This window comes from Mus musculus, chromosome 9 (assembly GCF_000001635.26).
Source record: "Mus musculus strain C57BL/6J chromosome 9, GRCm38.p6 C57BL/6J".
Classification (NCBI taxonomy): Eukaryota; Metazoa; Chordata; class Mammalia; order Rodentia; family Muridae; genus Mus; species Mus musculus.
Window position 1 is genome coordinate 10,649,095 of NC_000075.6, and position 16,438 is coordinate 10,665,532.

Below are 16,438 nucleotides of genomic sequence, written 5' to 3' on the forward strand. Positions count from 1 at the left end.
ACACAGAATGGTGTGGAGTCCAATTGTAGGAATGGTGAGGGATGGATTTTGGACTTGTTGGGAAAGGGGATCCATAATCAGAATATAATGTATGAAAGGAAATCTATTTGCAAAATAGAAAGAAAAAAGAAAATAAATAACCTGACAAGGATGCAGACACCAATGGTGAGAAGGTAATTCACTTTAGTTACTATGGAAGTCACTATGGAGGGTCCTCAAACAACTAATAATGTATCACCCACATGTCCTATCTGTGATACTCCTGACTACAAGGCCACATGTCACTGACTTAACAAATCACAGAGATACATGTGCACTGATACTTGATACTTCTTAAAACGGGTAAATTATAGAACCCAGTAGGTGTCCATTGATAGAGGACTAGATAAAGAAAATGAAATTTTTGAATAACTGAAGAGAAAAGGAAATGGGTCATTTTCAGAGAAATAAATGCACTAATGAGAGAAAGCGTGTGGCATCATTGCAAAGCTAGTGCCCTTCAGAAGCGTGGGTGCACACATTCTCGAGATTGTGGGTCCAAGATCGTCTATGTTTGCATGAGGTCACTTTTGTGGATAAGACATGAAAGCAGAAAAGAAATCATCATCAAAACATGGGCACTAATTGTGGAAGGGAGGGAGATGCCAGGGCAAGAGGAGTATTCTGGTCAAAAGTGTTGGATAAAAATGTTTTTATAAAACCCTCTGATCGAAAACTAAGAAAAAGAAATCACCAGAAATTAATACTTAAAACAAATAGATGGAATGTCTCATCGGGGAGGATTGTAAGAATCACTTTCTTTCAGAAATCTCTTGTTTATATAGCCATGACCCAGTTTTAGAGGAGCTTTGGAAAACTGGATATGTTTTGGTGGTTTGAGCTGTTTCATAACACATGCACGCAGCACATTGGGCTACTATTCAGTCTAACTTGTCCCGTTAGTTATACCCTAAGAGGCTAGGTATACCTTTGAAACTATCATAATTCACCTTCTCTATATCTTTTCATTACCTGGACCTGAAAGTTTGCTTCTGCTATACATGACCAAAAGGTCTTTCATCTCCCTTGTGTCTCAGACCTTTCGGAGTCATTAGCGTTCAGAACTGCGTGCTCTATCAGGCTTCTAAGCAGCTTTTTGATTGCCTGTTGGTTTTCATTGGAAGCCAGTATGTACTTCCCTAGAATGTTTTCTTTTTAAGATCAGTTCATTATTTAGTCAACAGACTGAGGGTATAACACTCAAGAGTTATAAAATAATGGCAAGATTTTCCAAGTATATGAATATTAAATTAAAATTGAAAATTAAAAGAAGAAATCTTTCAAAAAACCTTGATTTTTATAAACATTTTTCTTTTTCTTTGATGTTTCTAAATTATGTGCCTTTGTGGGAGTATATGCACATTAGTACAAGTGCTGTGTAGGCCAGGAGAGGGTATAGGATCCCTTAGACCTGGAGTTGCAGGATATTGTCATCCCCTGGACACTGTTGATAAGAATAGAACTTGAGTTCTCTGGAAGAGCAGCAAATGCTGCTAGCCAGAATTCCCTCTCCAGCCCTAGACACAGGTTTAAAAATGTCCTCTATAACCATAATATACAATATTACTGGATGTTATCCGTTTGCAAATTAACCCCTTTTGTGAGAGAGTTAGAGGATCTTACCTCTGTTATCCCATCACAGCCTGTGTTCCATGAGAAGCTAAATTCAAACACATTTTATAGAACTCTAAATTAGTCACCATGTCCTTCTTGGCACATTTTAGCTTTCTGTGGAGCTATATCAGGCTCCTGACACCAAGCACTTGTTGGCATCCACAACAGTGTCTGGGTTTGGTGACTGTATATGGGATGAATCTCTAGGTCTACAACAAATTAGTAGATAGATATGTTTTAAGAATGACAGATTCAAGTGTAAAGTTAATAATAAAAAACATCTTGATAACAATGGACATGATGATGTATGTGGAATTATCTAGAATTTAACTGAAAATGGACAGATTTCCTGATAATCTGTTCTAGATACTGATCTAGACCTTGACTTCTCCTACGATTGCTAAAGTTTATTTGGATCATGTTTGATTTCTAATCTGTTACCTTATTTTTTTAAAGTATACCAGTGTTAGAAAACAAATAAAACCCAAAAGCCGTTGAACAGCTGTTTTCATAGCAGCCAGTGAATCTGTCTCTGAACAAAACCCCCATGGAAGGAATTACAGAGACAAAGTGTGGAGTAGAAACTGAGGAAATGACCATCTAGAGACTGACTCACCTGGGGATCCATCTCATATACAGTCACCCAAACCAGACACTGTTGTGGATGCCAACAAGTTCTTGGTGATAAGAGCCTGCTATAGCTCTCTCCTGAGAGGCTCTGCCAGTGCCTGACAAATTCAGAAGTGGATGCTCACAGCCATGCATTAGACTGAGCATAGCTTCCCCAATGAAAGAGCTAGAGAAAGGACCCAAAGAGCCGAGGGGGTTTGCAGCTCCATAGGAAGAACAACAATATGAACTAACCAGTACCTCCAGAGATCCCAGGGACTAAACCACCAACCAAAGAGCACACGTGGTGGGACTCATGGCTCCAGCTGCATATGCAGCAGAAGATGGCCTAGTCAGAGATCAATGCAGGGAGAGGCCCTTTGTCCTAAGAAGTCTCTATGCCCCAGTGTGAGGTAATGCCAGGGCCAGGAAGTGGGAGTGGGTGGGTTGGTGAGCAGGGAGAGGGAGTAAAGCGTAGGGGGAGGGTGTTTTTCAGAGGGCAAATCAGGAAAGAGGATAACATTTGAAAGGTAAATAAAGAAAATATCAAAAACAAAGACAGAATGAAAGAAAGAAAGAGAGAAAGAGAGAGAGAAAGAGAGAGAGAGAGAGAGAGAGAGAGAGAGAGAGAGAGAGAGAAAGAAAGAAAGAAAGAAAGAAAGAAAGAAAGAAAGAAAGAAAGAAAGAAAGAAAGAAAACAAGCTGAGTGATATTATCTCAAGCTCCTCTCTGTGTTCTACTCTGATTTCTTCTGAGCCCATTCTACCTAGACCTTTTGTGGGACCTAATAACAGAGTGACTGTCTTCATTACAATCTTACATGTTCTTTTTTAAACAGAAGGCATCATAGCTCCATGCTTCCAATTTTCATTTGGTTGCTTAGGGAACCATGATTAATTCAGATTTTTCTGAAATACTCTAGACTTTGTGAGTGGAACAGTCTATAATATTTATTTAAACCTAATTTAATCTTGTCGAATGTTCTAAGGATATCATAGTAAATATGCTAATTGGTTTTTTAACAGTAACCTGAAGCAGGGCAGACAAAGAAAAATTGTGGCATTTATTCCTGGTATAAAACCTGCAGAAGGCAGACAGTAGTACTGTTTTGAACCACAGCTGCATGACACCGACTTTTGTTTTGTTTATTATGTTAGGAGACAGTCTCTCTCTTATGTAGCTCTCCTTGTCCTAGAACCTGTTTTTCCTAGAACCTGTTCTAAAACATACTGGTTTTGAGGGCAAAGAATAAAAAGAAATCCATCTGCCTCAGTTCCAGAGTTCTGGTGTGAAACCCTGTGCCACCAAACAAAGTACACAGTGACTTCTGAATTAAAATAAACACTGGAGACTTCTGTACTACACGGATGCAAAATATATCCTGTGGCTCATACATGAAGTAAATACTGTGATATCTATGAGTAATCTGCAGAGAATTCAGTTCTGTGATCTCTAACTCTAAGGGAACTTAACCTCAAACAATAATTTAAGGTTTCTGTTGAAAATGGCTCAGCAGACACACTTAACAGAAGATGAGAACCAAGTTCTACAAGTTGTCCTCTAATCCTTACACACCTAGAGTGGATCATAACCTCACAGTAAATAAAAAAGTGAATAGATAGATAGATAGATAGATAGATAGATATAATTTTTGAAAAAGAGGATGCATAAATTCTCCCTAACCCCTCTCCCTGTCTTTCACACATGTGTATATTCAGGTACATATGAGATAAGAGACAGTTGCTTTATTTTTCAAAATAAGACATGCCATCTTTAATCTTGGTGCTTTAAAATGAACTTTTTTCAAAATCACTCCATTACAATTTTGAGAAAGTACATATGCTACCGTTATGTAATATTTAATTCCAACTTTGATTTTTATTTGTTGGCTTAATCTAAGGCATGCCTTTGAATTTCACTGGGATGTATAAAGCATATTTCACTGGGATTTCATATAGTATATTTCAAATGAGGAGAGTAGTCAGATCACAAAGAATGAATTGGTGGGTACTTTGCTTCTGGCTAAAATACAATTTCAACACTCACTGTTGTGTTATTTGTATACTTTAAGCATTGTGAAAACCTACAGGGAATTTGGCAATTGTATAATATACATACACTTATATATAATATACAGGCACATAAGTGATAAGAGACAATATTTTTCAATAATACTTTGCAGTTTTTAGCACTATTAAAAAGGGTAGATTTTGGTGCTTTATATGCATGGAGTAATTATTTCTTGGATGTATAGATACGACTTTCAAATGATTTCTAAAATAGTACAAACCTGAGAAGTTTGATTATGTTAATTCTTCAAATCTAGAGAAAGAATTTGGTGATTATTGAAAATTAACCAAAGAGTCACAAGGCTAAACCGTAATTACCTAAATGAATTAGACAATGTGTATCATTATAATTATAAACTCTCAAGTGTTCAGATGTTATGCGTTATAAGCAAATGAGCCTCCAGTGCAAGCTGCTGCGTCACCAGCAGCATCTCTCTGCCTTGGTCGAGAGATTCTAATTAGCAAGGACAAGTCAGGCTTTCTTAACCGGAGGACCCTTTCCTCCCCTTTGCTTGTGCTCAGGCCTGTGGAGGGGCCGATGCTCAGTTTGTCTAGTTACTCAGAGTTAGTTCTGGGTCTTGAGCACACTCTGAAAACAACCTTTCTTGGAGGCTCATCTTATTCCTTGGTTTTCTTGAGAAGAGACCTCACCGTGTATCAATGTTCCTCTTATCGCTTGCTTCCCAGTGCTGGGATCATGGGCCTATAGTTCTTGGCCCATGGAAGATTGTGTTTAATACCAAAAAAAAAAAAAAAAAAAAAAAAGAACAATTGAAAAGATAAAATACCACAGAACTATTATCTGAAACATGGGAAACACTGTATAAAGCTCTATATTTACTAAATTATTGGAAACAGATCCAGCACTGAGTTATATTCAGTCCTCTATGAAAGTGTTTCATATTGAATAAACAAACAAACAACCAAACAAAAAGAACAAGTACCCAAAGGCAGCCTCACACCTAAAAAACAACGACCAAATGCCAATATTTGGAGTCCTTTAGTCCTCTAGAGGTGCAGTGGGTCTCTAATTGCAAAAATTCTTTTTAAAATGAAGGCATAAAATAAAAATCTCTTCAAATAATCTAGTAATTATGTGTTTACTAAACTGTGAAGCAGGACTTCAGGTGAGAAACCCACCACAGTAATTGGAAAAGCCTTTTTTAAGTTGGTCTAGAATAGAGCACGTACCATCCCTCAGTATCACGATGGTAAGTTGTTTCTCTCTATAGCCATTTTATGACAACCGTTCAGCCATTGCATGAGGATGTGATAATGACATTACAGGAAAACTAAACACAACTAGAGAATGGAACCAATTTTATATGGATATAAAATTAAAATGTTTAGAGGACTCACTCTTCAGATACAATATATCATGACTCAATAGGAATAATTCTAATTTATTTGCTTCTTAACATTTGTAACATTTTCTTTTGGGCTGATATCTGAGCAACTGAAAAATTGTAATTATTATTGTCAAATTTGTTTAGGTATTTACTATGTTGCCTTATGATTCTTCTGTTAATTATTAATCAGCAGTAGTGTCTTACTCTAGAAATCTGTACTAAATATACATGTATGCAGTCATTCATCTGAAGTATGATTAACATTAATCAGCTTGCCCAGATTTGAACTATTTTGAACATTATTTGAAGGTTGTATCTATATATCCATAAGATAATCACATCAAACAATATTATTTAAATTTTGTCCCTAATTATTTTTTATTTCCTGTATATCATCACTAGGTAACTGAGAGTATGTTGTATTATAGATTACTTTAAACTTACTGACTTTTTATATAATTGAGTCCATTATTATTCTCTTATTGCCTGATTCCTAGCACAAAGATTTTGAGAAAAATATGTATTTACAGTTAATTTCTCATTACTTATGAATAGTATTATATAAAGCACTTGTTTATTAATATGTGAGTTAAAGCATATATGTGGCAAAGTTGCATGCTTCAGACATACATGTGTATGATTGGTTTTACAACTTTTAAAGTATAACTTTCATGTACTAAACTGGAAATATTTAAAGAACTTCGAAAATAATTTGGGCTTTTATTACCAACAGCCACTTAAACAATACCCTCTATAAGTTGAGATATAGGAACCAACTTGATCTCTATGCCATGGGACATTTTCTGGGATTTGAAAGACAGATAGGAAGTAGGAAGCACCAGTATTGTTACAAGGAATCTGGAACACCAACTAAGACATGACAGGGTCTGTAACAAAAAGATCGCAACACCTGTCTAGTGTATCTCAGGTATTTCCCATGGAAATGCACATTAGACCCTTAGCCAGTTATAGGACTGCAATAGCACAGGTGAAAATGACAGAAGTTCCTAATGCAAAATGGACCAGAATCCTTTGAGCAAGGAAAGAGTAGGGATCTATAGTCTGCAGAACCATTACTGGCTGTCCAGTGCTTTTCTGGAACCCAGAAAGAATATGTAGCATGGATTAAGAAAAGTGGTGTAAGACTATATGTTTATAATTTAAGAGTAAGTCAAAAGCCATGTAGTGATTCCTGACAAACCTCTTGAGGTTTCTTGCATTAAGCAGTGTACCAGAACAAAAAGAAACATTTCAGAATTATGACACAGAACCTGAAATATCAGTACTTTGTGTTTATGACTGAAAATTTTAAAAAAGCATGCTCTGCCCTGCTACTAGATATTTAAAGAAACAAGAGGATGTGAGTGAGAAACAGTGACAAAATAGTTAATACAAAGATGAATCAATGAGTTCATCCTGCTCTAAAAACTTTCATTTGAACTCTCACTAACATAATAAGGAATGTAAAGTTTAGATAGCTGATAGATGATCAAGTTCAGTAACAGTCACTTTACCTTCAACATCAAATCGGTACTTTAGAATAGGAAAATTTAATATGAGGCTGGATTCGTCAATCATTACTGGGTTTAAAACAAACTCAATGTTGCCAAAGATATTTGTGAAATTGAGTACAACTCAACGCCAAATATGCAGAGTGAGGCTGGAGAGGAAGATTGCAAATGGAAGAATGGAGAGTAATGAGTTCACACACTAGTCCTCTCTGGAAAATCAGAGTCTTCAGAAGGGCATACTCAGAGCAAAACCAATGCTCAAAGAGATGATGAACGGATGTTCTCCTGTGCTGTTACTTATAGTCACTCTACAGAAGATAATTGTGTACTTGACTTCCTTTCCTCGTGGTACTTTAATATTTTTTTTTCTTCTACAAGATCAGAGTTAATTATTATTTAATTGTAGCATATTTAGGCTCAGGCTTCAGTTACAAAACAAAAAAAGCCTCTCAAGGACTTATATTTATTTGAGGCTTCAGTGTTTATCAGACTAAAATGGAATACAATATAGTTTGTAAGAATTTCTCAAGCATCCCTACTAAAAAGAGCACCGTTTAGCACCTGTTCTTCTATTTTTGAGATTATTACCTGTAGAAAACACTAATCTTCCACCTACACTGAGAAAACAAATTGTCATGTTGTTTCTCTGCTTCTTCTACTTTAATAGAAGCTACCCAGTAACCCTTTAGCTATATGATGCTATGACCCATCTGTAAACTTGGAGAAGAATAAAGGAAATATGTAATTCAATTGGAGTACGAAGTTAGGATTTATGGTTGGTTCTAAAAGGAAACAAGACAACGCCTGCAGAAAAAGAGTGGCTTCACCATTCTCCATTATCCTGACAGTAAATTAGCTTTTCATTTGAATGTTACTTTCTTTCAGAAGACTTTGATGTGCTTTAAGTTGATGCAGCCGTGCATGTTATTAAAGCCAGGAATCATAAATTATTCCTTAAATCATTGAGTCTTGGGAAAACAGAAAGCCAGTGAATGACATTCCACTTGCATATTGATTTGGTTTCTGTGAAGCCTACACTGGTTCTGGCCTGTTTGGCTCCAGCAGGTCTAAATGCTTTCTAATTTGTTTGAAAATTGCGTGAAAATATCCCCATGGCCCTCTTGTAAAATATGACAGCCTGACATTTTCTTTAATTACAAGACCCGATCTGTTTAATAGCATAAAATTGGCCTCCAATTTGACAGGCCTCCCCTTTAAAATCAATGGTTAGACTCTAGGGCACCAGCTTGGTCATCAAGATCAATATCAGAAAAAATATAGCCTGTCAAGACCTCTCAGCCTTTTATTGATTCAAATGGGGAACTGCTCACAGACTGAATAATGGTGTTAGTACTCAGAGCCAACAAACACAAGCTTCTTGCCTGAGTTTCAATTGGTAGGATGAATCAGTGCTAGATAATCCAAGTGGGAAGAAATTATTCGAGACACAGTAGTAGTAAAATGCTGTTATTCCAGGGGAAATACAAACACACTTTAAACACACTTTAGCACTTTTTAAACATTTATCTATTATATATATATATATATATATATATATATATATATATATATATAATCTTGATCAGAACTACTACCCACTCTTACCTCCAACTCAATGGCATCTCCAACACATGTTCCCCCAATATCTTCAATTCATGTACTACGTTTTAAAAATAATTTTCAATATGTAAACATGATATGAAATATATTAACTTTGTGCTCTTAAAGAGAAAGAACAAACAAATCACTGTGTATTTCTCTGGAAAGTTCTTTCATTGGCATTCAACAAAGGAATTCACTAAAAGAATAAAAAATAAAAAAATAAATAAATAAAAGAAGAAGAAGAAGAAGAAGAAGAAAAATTTACCTGGAAAATGTTTTTTCCTAGTTTAGTGCTCAATAAGCACACTGCTGTCCCAGTAATTACACTGGGGAGAGGCCTTGGTTTTCACACTCAGTTCTTTGAAGAACTAGGCAGTTGTCTCAGAGCAGATGTCTAACTCTAAAAAAAAAGTAGCCATCTGTCAGTCAATAGAACTTCATGGTCTACTTCATTAGGGCTTGAGATGAGAATCATGGTGGCCATATTTTTTACTTCTTGCATGAATATTAAGAAGGATGAATGCAGATTAAAACAAAGAGAAGGGGAAATTGAAGCTGGACTCATAAAGTGCATCTGTACGTAAAAAAAGACACAAATCAAAAATGAGAACTTCCTATTCTTTGAAAACCTTACACACTGAGTGAGGACCATCCCATTTCAAACCATGTCGTGATCATGGCAGTACCATGGTGACATGGCTATTTTATCACAATTTTATGTGCAGAGAAAGAGAATTTTATATCTTGAAGACAATATACCTTAACAATTCATGTCCTGTGAAAACTTGAAAACAATTAGCAATGACTTGTGAATTTGTTACCCTGGTGAATACTCTAACGAGTGTCTAGTTATCAACTGTGATGTTCGACACTTTATTTCCTTCACATGCTTTACATATTTATGTGTTTATACTTCGTCTAAATCTATATACATTATTTGATCTATGGCTGCACTTGTTTTATGAATTTATATAATCCAAAATGTATAATTCTATAAATAAAAGAAATGAACCTAGTAATTATAATCTAAGTCTTCTATGCTAAGTGCACATAAAGTTAATGTCTTAGCAACTTAAATGACATTTTCCTTCTGTGATACAAAGCTGGATACACCTTTGGCTGTCTTCGATACCAAAGGTAAGACTTTTTTCTTATTAACTATACTATGGACTCCTAAACCAAACTTTGAATAAAATTTCAACATTTCAAGGGAATATATGAAGTTTTGAATTTTTTAAATACATCTTTTTTTTTCTTTTACAGATAGCTGTGAAAGCATATAAGCAATTCAGGGTGAGCAGAATTGGCAAGCTTCTCCATTCAACAGAGAAGGTGAAGTGGCCACTGTAAGCCTTTGAGTTTTTAAGTGTCACTTTACAAGACAAGAAGTGATCCCCCCGCATCTTGCAGACTAGATATAACAGGCTGAAATATGGAAGTTTTTACCACAACATATCAATAACAAAGACCAGAATTCTCTTCCTTATTATCATAAATTTGACACACCAATAACCCAGAAACTTTTCTCTCAAAATCCTTACTTTTCATTCAATTAAAACTTTACAGACCACCAATTTTCCTTGCTAGTTAGACTGTAACATATGCTGCTGAGCAGTTTTCTGTTAGGAAAAATTCTAGGAATAGAAAATATTTTCCCAAACCTTTTTAGTCCTACAGATTGGTTGATTTGTGTATTTACTTTCATGAAGTATTCTGTGACAAAGCCTGGCTGAAGTACTGTGATGCTTGCTGTGATTTGTTTTGCTTCTGAGAGAAGGTAACATTTGGCTGCCTAAGTTATGCGTTTCACTGCTTTACAGTTATACTGGATCATCTGACTCAGACTTACTAATGAAGTTCATTAACATGTATTCTTAGGGGTAACTGAGTAGGAGAAGAAAAAGTGCAATAACCTGAAAATTGTAGCTCAGATCTTTGGGCTGATAGAACTATTAACAACCATTACCAAGAAATCCATTTTTTCTCATGGCCAATCTTTCCACATTATTAAGTAGCACATGACTACAACAATAGTCAAAAGTGACCTTCAATTCTTTGTCTATCTGGATTAGGGAGTTCTACACTAAACAATAGTTAGTGCTCACCCTGCATCCCCCAAAGACATAATTGAAGACATAGCACTGTTTTTTAATTATTATTATTCTTTTATCTTTTTTTTCAGTCCAGCCATTATTCCCCTCCTGGTCTGCCCTCCAACTGTTCCTCATCCCATCCCTCCTCCCCTGTCTCCAAGAGGATGTCCCCAAGCCCCACCCATCCCCACCAGACCTCCCCACTCTCTGGGTTCTCAAGTCTCTGGAGGCTTAAGTGCATCTTATCTCACTGAGGACAGAGCAGAGAGTCCTCTGCTGTGTATGTGTCAGGGCCTCATATCAGCTAGTGTATGCTCCCTGGTTGCTGGCTCAGTGTCTGAGAGATCTTGGGGGTCCAGGTTATTAGAGACTACTGGGCTACCTATGGGGTCATTTTTCTCCCCGGCTTCTTGCAGTTTTTCCCTTATTCAACCACAGGAGTTCCCAGCTTCTGTCGATTGGTTGGGCACCCAACACTCTTAAAATACAAAAGGATCAAAATCCTTAAACTCTAAACTACATCAAGCTAAATTGGTGAATGGGTAAAATCCCACAAATTATGGAAAAACCAATTTTAAAACTACTTAGAATAACTTTGATTCTTCACAATAGTTACATTTGATAAACACAAAACCAGAATACAACACCTTCCAGAACACTTTACATAATAGAACAGTAGTAACAAACATTTTGTAAGATATATATATATATATATATATATATATATATATATATATGTATGTATGTATATGTATATATTCTGTTGTAATTGAGATGATTTTTCTGAGTAAAATGTTTACAGACAGATTCACCTATTCATAATGAAATACCTCAAAATTAAACATCATGACTAGTAATTATGCCCATGTTTATAAATGAAGTCAGGTGAAACACCATGGCAGACAAGCTGTGTTTCAGACTATCAACCCAAAGGCCACCATGATCTTTGTCATCTTTCTCAAAGAGCTCAGCACCCCAGAGATATCTTTTTTAATCCATAATGTGGACAAATATGACCTCCCTACATACATTGGGAAAGTTCTGTTTTATACATTCACAAGGTAATCAAGGTTTGAGCAATCCATTTTCAGGGGTCAAATTTGCAAACAAAGCTAAGAACAAAAGCATCTCTCTGAAGTCTGCCTCCAATCCATGCCTCCAATGAAGCTAGAATAAATATATAGGAAAAATGCTGAAATTCATGTCAGAACATGGCTAAGCAGGTAAAGTGGCTTGCCCTGTAAACCGTGAAACCTGATTGTTATCCTAGAACCCACGTTCAAGTAGACAAGAAAATGATTCATCAAAGTTGTTCTCTGATTTTCGATGTTCCAGCCATAACCTGAACACACACACACATACACACACATGTGCTCATATACACACACTTGCATGCACACAATTCACACATGTGCACAGCAATGCACTCATATAGAAACACTAATGAAAATAATAATACTTAATAATACAATTGCATTAATAATACAAGTGCATAGTATGTAGCTATATAAGTATGTGGGCATCTTCTGAGCAGTGCCTCTGTGCTGATCCAGCATGCACCTGTGCACAGGAACAGGTTAGGATCAAGGAACTGGTGACAGGGCACCTATACCATTACATGTGTGTCTATGTTTCCTGCACATGGGTGTTTTTGATCCATCAGTAACTGTGTTGGCATCACTAAGGAACTATGACTTTAACTCATTAAAAGGTCTTGTAACTTCCTCATCTAGGAGGGTACCAGTGAAGACCAATGAATCATTTTGAAGCTGCCCTTTCATCATGATTTTGTGTCTGTCAGATCACTACTGTAGAATTCAACCACCAACACACTTACCTTGCTTTTCCCCATGGAGATTAGAATTTGGGAGAGCATCAGGTATTAAATATTCAGATTTTTGGTTTTAATGTTGTAATTTTGAAGTAATATAGACTCCAAAACCTTTAGGAGTTTTGATTTCTCAGCATTTTACGAGCTGGAGTTACATGCTCCAAGGTTGCATCTTTTGGGAATATGATTGTGACTGATGCAAAGTAACACAGTGATATTGTCTCAGCAAGAATATGACAAACACCAACAACAAATCCTTCTGTTCTCATTGGATATCAGGGAATTTGATTTAAAATGTCAGCATTAAATAATAAGTACAAAAGGGAGAATAAGATGGCAGAATACTCAGTGGGGTCTTGCTGCCAAAGGTGACAACCTGAGTTAAATCTTCAGACAAAAGATGGAAGAGGAAATTTGACTCTCAAAAGTAGTCCTCTGAGCTCACTGCACAAAATGGTGAGTGCCTGTGTGTGTATGTGTGTTTGGGTGTGTGCCAAACACACAGGCCTTTCACACATACTGCATGTAAAAGGTTAAGGCAAATCTCCCATCATAGATTGAAACCTGAATTTTGCAAATCCAAACTTGAGTTTAAAATTTCATTGAATAGACTGAAATTAGGCATGAAAAAACCTCAAACATATTTAATTATCCTCAGCATAAAGATTTTTTCCATGGAAGTTGAAATTATTTTTAATTTATTTATTTAAAGAAAGCTATTTATATCCTTCAATAATATATATGTATGTATATAAACGCATGTATATATAATATATATGTAAGAATATAATAAGAACTACATTACACATGTATATTATATATACATATATATATAAATACATATGTATATAGAGAGAGTTGGTGAGTGCTCTTCGAGTTGTGAGGGCTCTTCTGGATGGGCTCATGGTAGAAAGGCACATTCAGGGTTTCCATTTTAATACTGTAATTGTGAAGAAATTCAGACTTTTGGAATTGTCGACATTGATCAGAATGTTCTTGCATACTGCATAGAAGCCATGTTTATTGATGGAGGCAATTCAGACCTTGCTTTCCTGAGAGTTCTGAACACTGAGATGTAGACAGAATGTGATGGAGGAAATTAAGACATGTCAAGAACAAACCTATAAAATAGATTTCCTGTGCTGAGTTGATGTCTTCCTAATGCTCAGATGAACTGACAATTAGCTGTAAGATATTGTATGTGCCAAAATGTCCAACATATTAGAAAGATGGAGAAATGAGATTTTGTGTGGAGATAGAAATTTACATGCAAGAACTCCTGAGGACCAACACAAGGCCTAGCTTTGCTGGAGAGGGAAAACAGAGTCAGCACATACATGCACAGTGGTGTGTTGATTCGAAACTATACTGCTGTAAAGGGTGGCTGTATAGACCACAGAACTAATGGAGTAAGGTGGAGATGTGCCAGTGCCTTCTGCATCAGCCTGGTGGGTGGTTGCTCTCTTCACACCCCTCACATCATATCTGCAGATTCCACTGCCATCAGCATGCACAATGTGGCTCACAGCCAAAGTGGGAATCTGGAGCAGCAAGGAGTGCCTCTCAAGCTCTGTGAGCATTCCATCGTGCAATATTGGGATTTTCTAACTAAAGACAGAAAGCAGCTAGCTGGTACTTAATGCCACCACTCTGAACTTCAGGGAGGGGTTGGGATAACTTATCTACTTGGTCCTTATGCTTTAATGCATGTGTCATGTCCTATCTTTGGTAGGTCACAAGCTGGATATAATTATGTTGTTCTTTAATAATTTACCCTAATTTGCATTAAATTGCTTTGAAGATGAATGTATCTCAAATTTGTAATACTAATTAATAATTGTACAGTGATCATCTGCTTCAAGTCATGTGCTCTGTTTCTAAGTTTAGCATCTTATATTGTAACACTCTGTGGTTTTCTAAGACAGGATTTAAAAAGTTTAGTGCTTTAGAAACTGATGAAGACACCAGCCTAGTTCAATGAAGATTCCTGATATTACATGTATTATTAACACTAAAGAATTAAGTGCTGTTAATATAAAAAATGTGGCAAAATATATACATTTAAATAACATTGGATGCAAAGAAATACTATGTTTTGTGTCAATGAACAAATTAACTTATTACTATGAACAATGACTTGTTATTTAAAGAATTTTAGGTTTTATTTTTTAGGTGCAACAAAATTTTATGTTAAAATTTTCTGGCTTTGTCTATAGAAATTATTTTGTATTTAAGGAATCTGGTATGCTGTGTATACTTTCAAATAAACATAAAAGCATATGGAATGCTGTATTGCTTATTCTCAACAGTAACTGGATATTCCCTAAGCTACACTATAGCAAATATGTAGCAAAAGATATCCACATGAATTGGGATAGTATCCTAAAACATATTCATTATCTTCTTTACTTAGAAATCTTTGTATCTTTTAAAACTACAGAGTAGTCTCATTTCTATTTCATTTTGTAAACCTCAACAATATATTTATCTGTCTGTCTGTCTATGTATCTATCCATCCATGTATCTTTATATTTCTTATCATCTACTGAAATTTCTTCTTCCTTCTAGCCTTATGTTCTACCTCCCTCCTTTCCTCTGTCTCTCCTCCCTCCCTTCTTTTTTATTTATTAGATGTGCTTCTTAAAATCAAGATTATTAATGGTAGCTAGCTCGAGTGTCTTTCACATACTAAAATTACACTGTTCAGGTGTTGTCAACATGTTCTCAGTGTTAATGGAGCTACTAATTTTGAAAGTATTTCACTTTAAACTGAAAGTGATTTTTGTTTACTAATCTTACCTCTAAATTATCAAATTCAAACGCCTCAATTATTGTCTCAATTTGGAGACGTTATCATATACTATCAGCATTTACCGATATTTCCTTGTTCTTTGAGAATGTATTTAGTGTTAACTTAAAGTATTTTGTTTTCTAAATTGAAAATCAGTGATTGAACACTCTTTCTTGTACCCCCTTTCTGTGCATTCTGTGCATATCTGTGTATCTGTAGTATTGTCTCTCATGGAACATGGGCCTTTAGTGAACTTTACAACACATTTCTCTTCGCATAACCCCAAATTTCACCATTCTTACTTCTAAGTATATGTGAATCTCCTATTTTTTATTACATTTCTTGTGTTGTTTATATTGTTAACATTCCCCTGAGATAATTCTTCAAATTGTTTTCCCTGAGGCACACAACCATTGCAATATCCATTGCCATTATCTTTTCCCTTCAAGCTATTGTATTCTTTTTGAAACTGTCTTCCCAGGGGACATGTGTGGGTCAGCATAATTTCAGTCAGAATCAGCAATTATTCAGAAATCTCCATTAAGCAACTTGTATATGTCTACCATGGGACATCAGTTTATAGGAAAGCTTCAGTTTTCACCTCTGGCTTGGTCAAGATGCCTTGTACCAACAGGAGGTTAAAAGCTGATGTCATCACCTTCCCAGGGTGTACTTTGGGTTTGTTCATAGGATAAGACTGATTTTGTTATAATTTTCTATGGTGGTTTGGTATTCTATGCTTTCCTTAAATTTTTGGACAATGTCTAAATTTAACAGAACCAATGGTACAGCCATAGGCAATGGAGATGTTATAATGCAGTGGAGATGTTATCGTGCCTGTCTGGTAGTCACTAGCAACTAGCTTTTCACTATATTGGAGCTCAGTCCAATCCAAAAAATGTCCACTACTTTATAAAGTAACAGATTCAC

General features: G+C 35.8%; 1 protein-coding gene across 12 annotated transcripts in view; it reads right to left on the bottom strand.

Moving 5' to 3' along the window:
* The window catches only part of Cntn5 (contactin 5), a 1,270,553-nt gene that overhangs the window by 1,014,872 nt on the left and 239,243 nt on the right, over window positions 1-16,438 (bottom strand). The window contains exon 1 of one of the 12 annotated variants that reach the window (XM_006509868.3): window positions 9,059-9,188. The exons of the other annotated variants lie outside the window; for them this stretch is intronic. The gene's annotated coding sequence lies outside the window, so the exon portion shown is untranslated. Of the gene's footprint in view, window positions 1-9,058; window positions 9,189-16,438 lie in introns of those variants that run through there. 12 annotated transcript variants of the gene reach the window in all.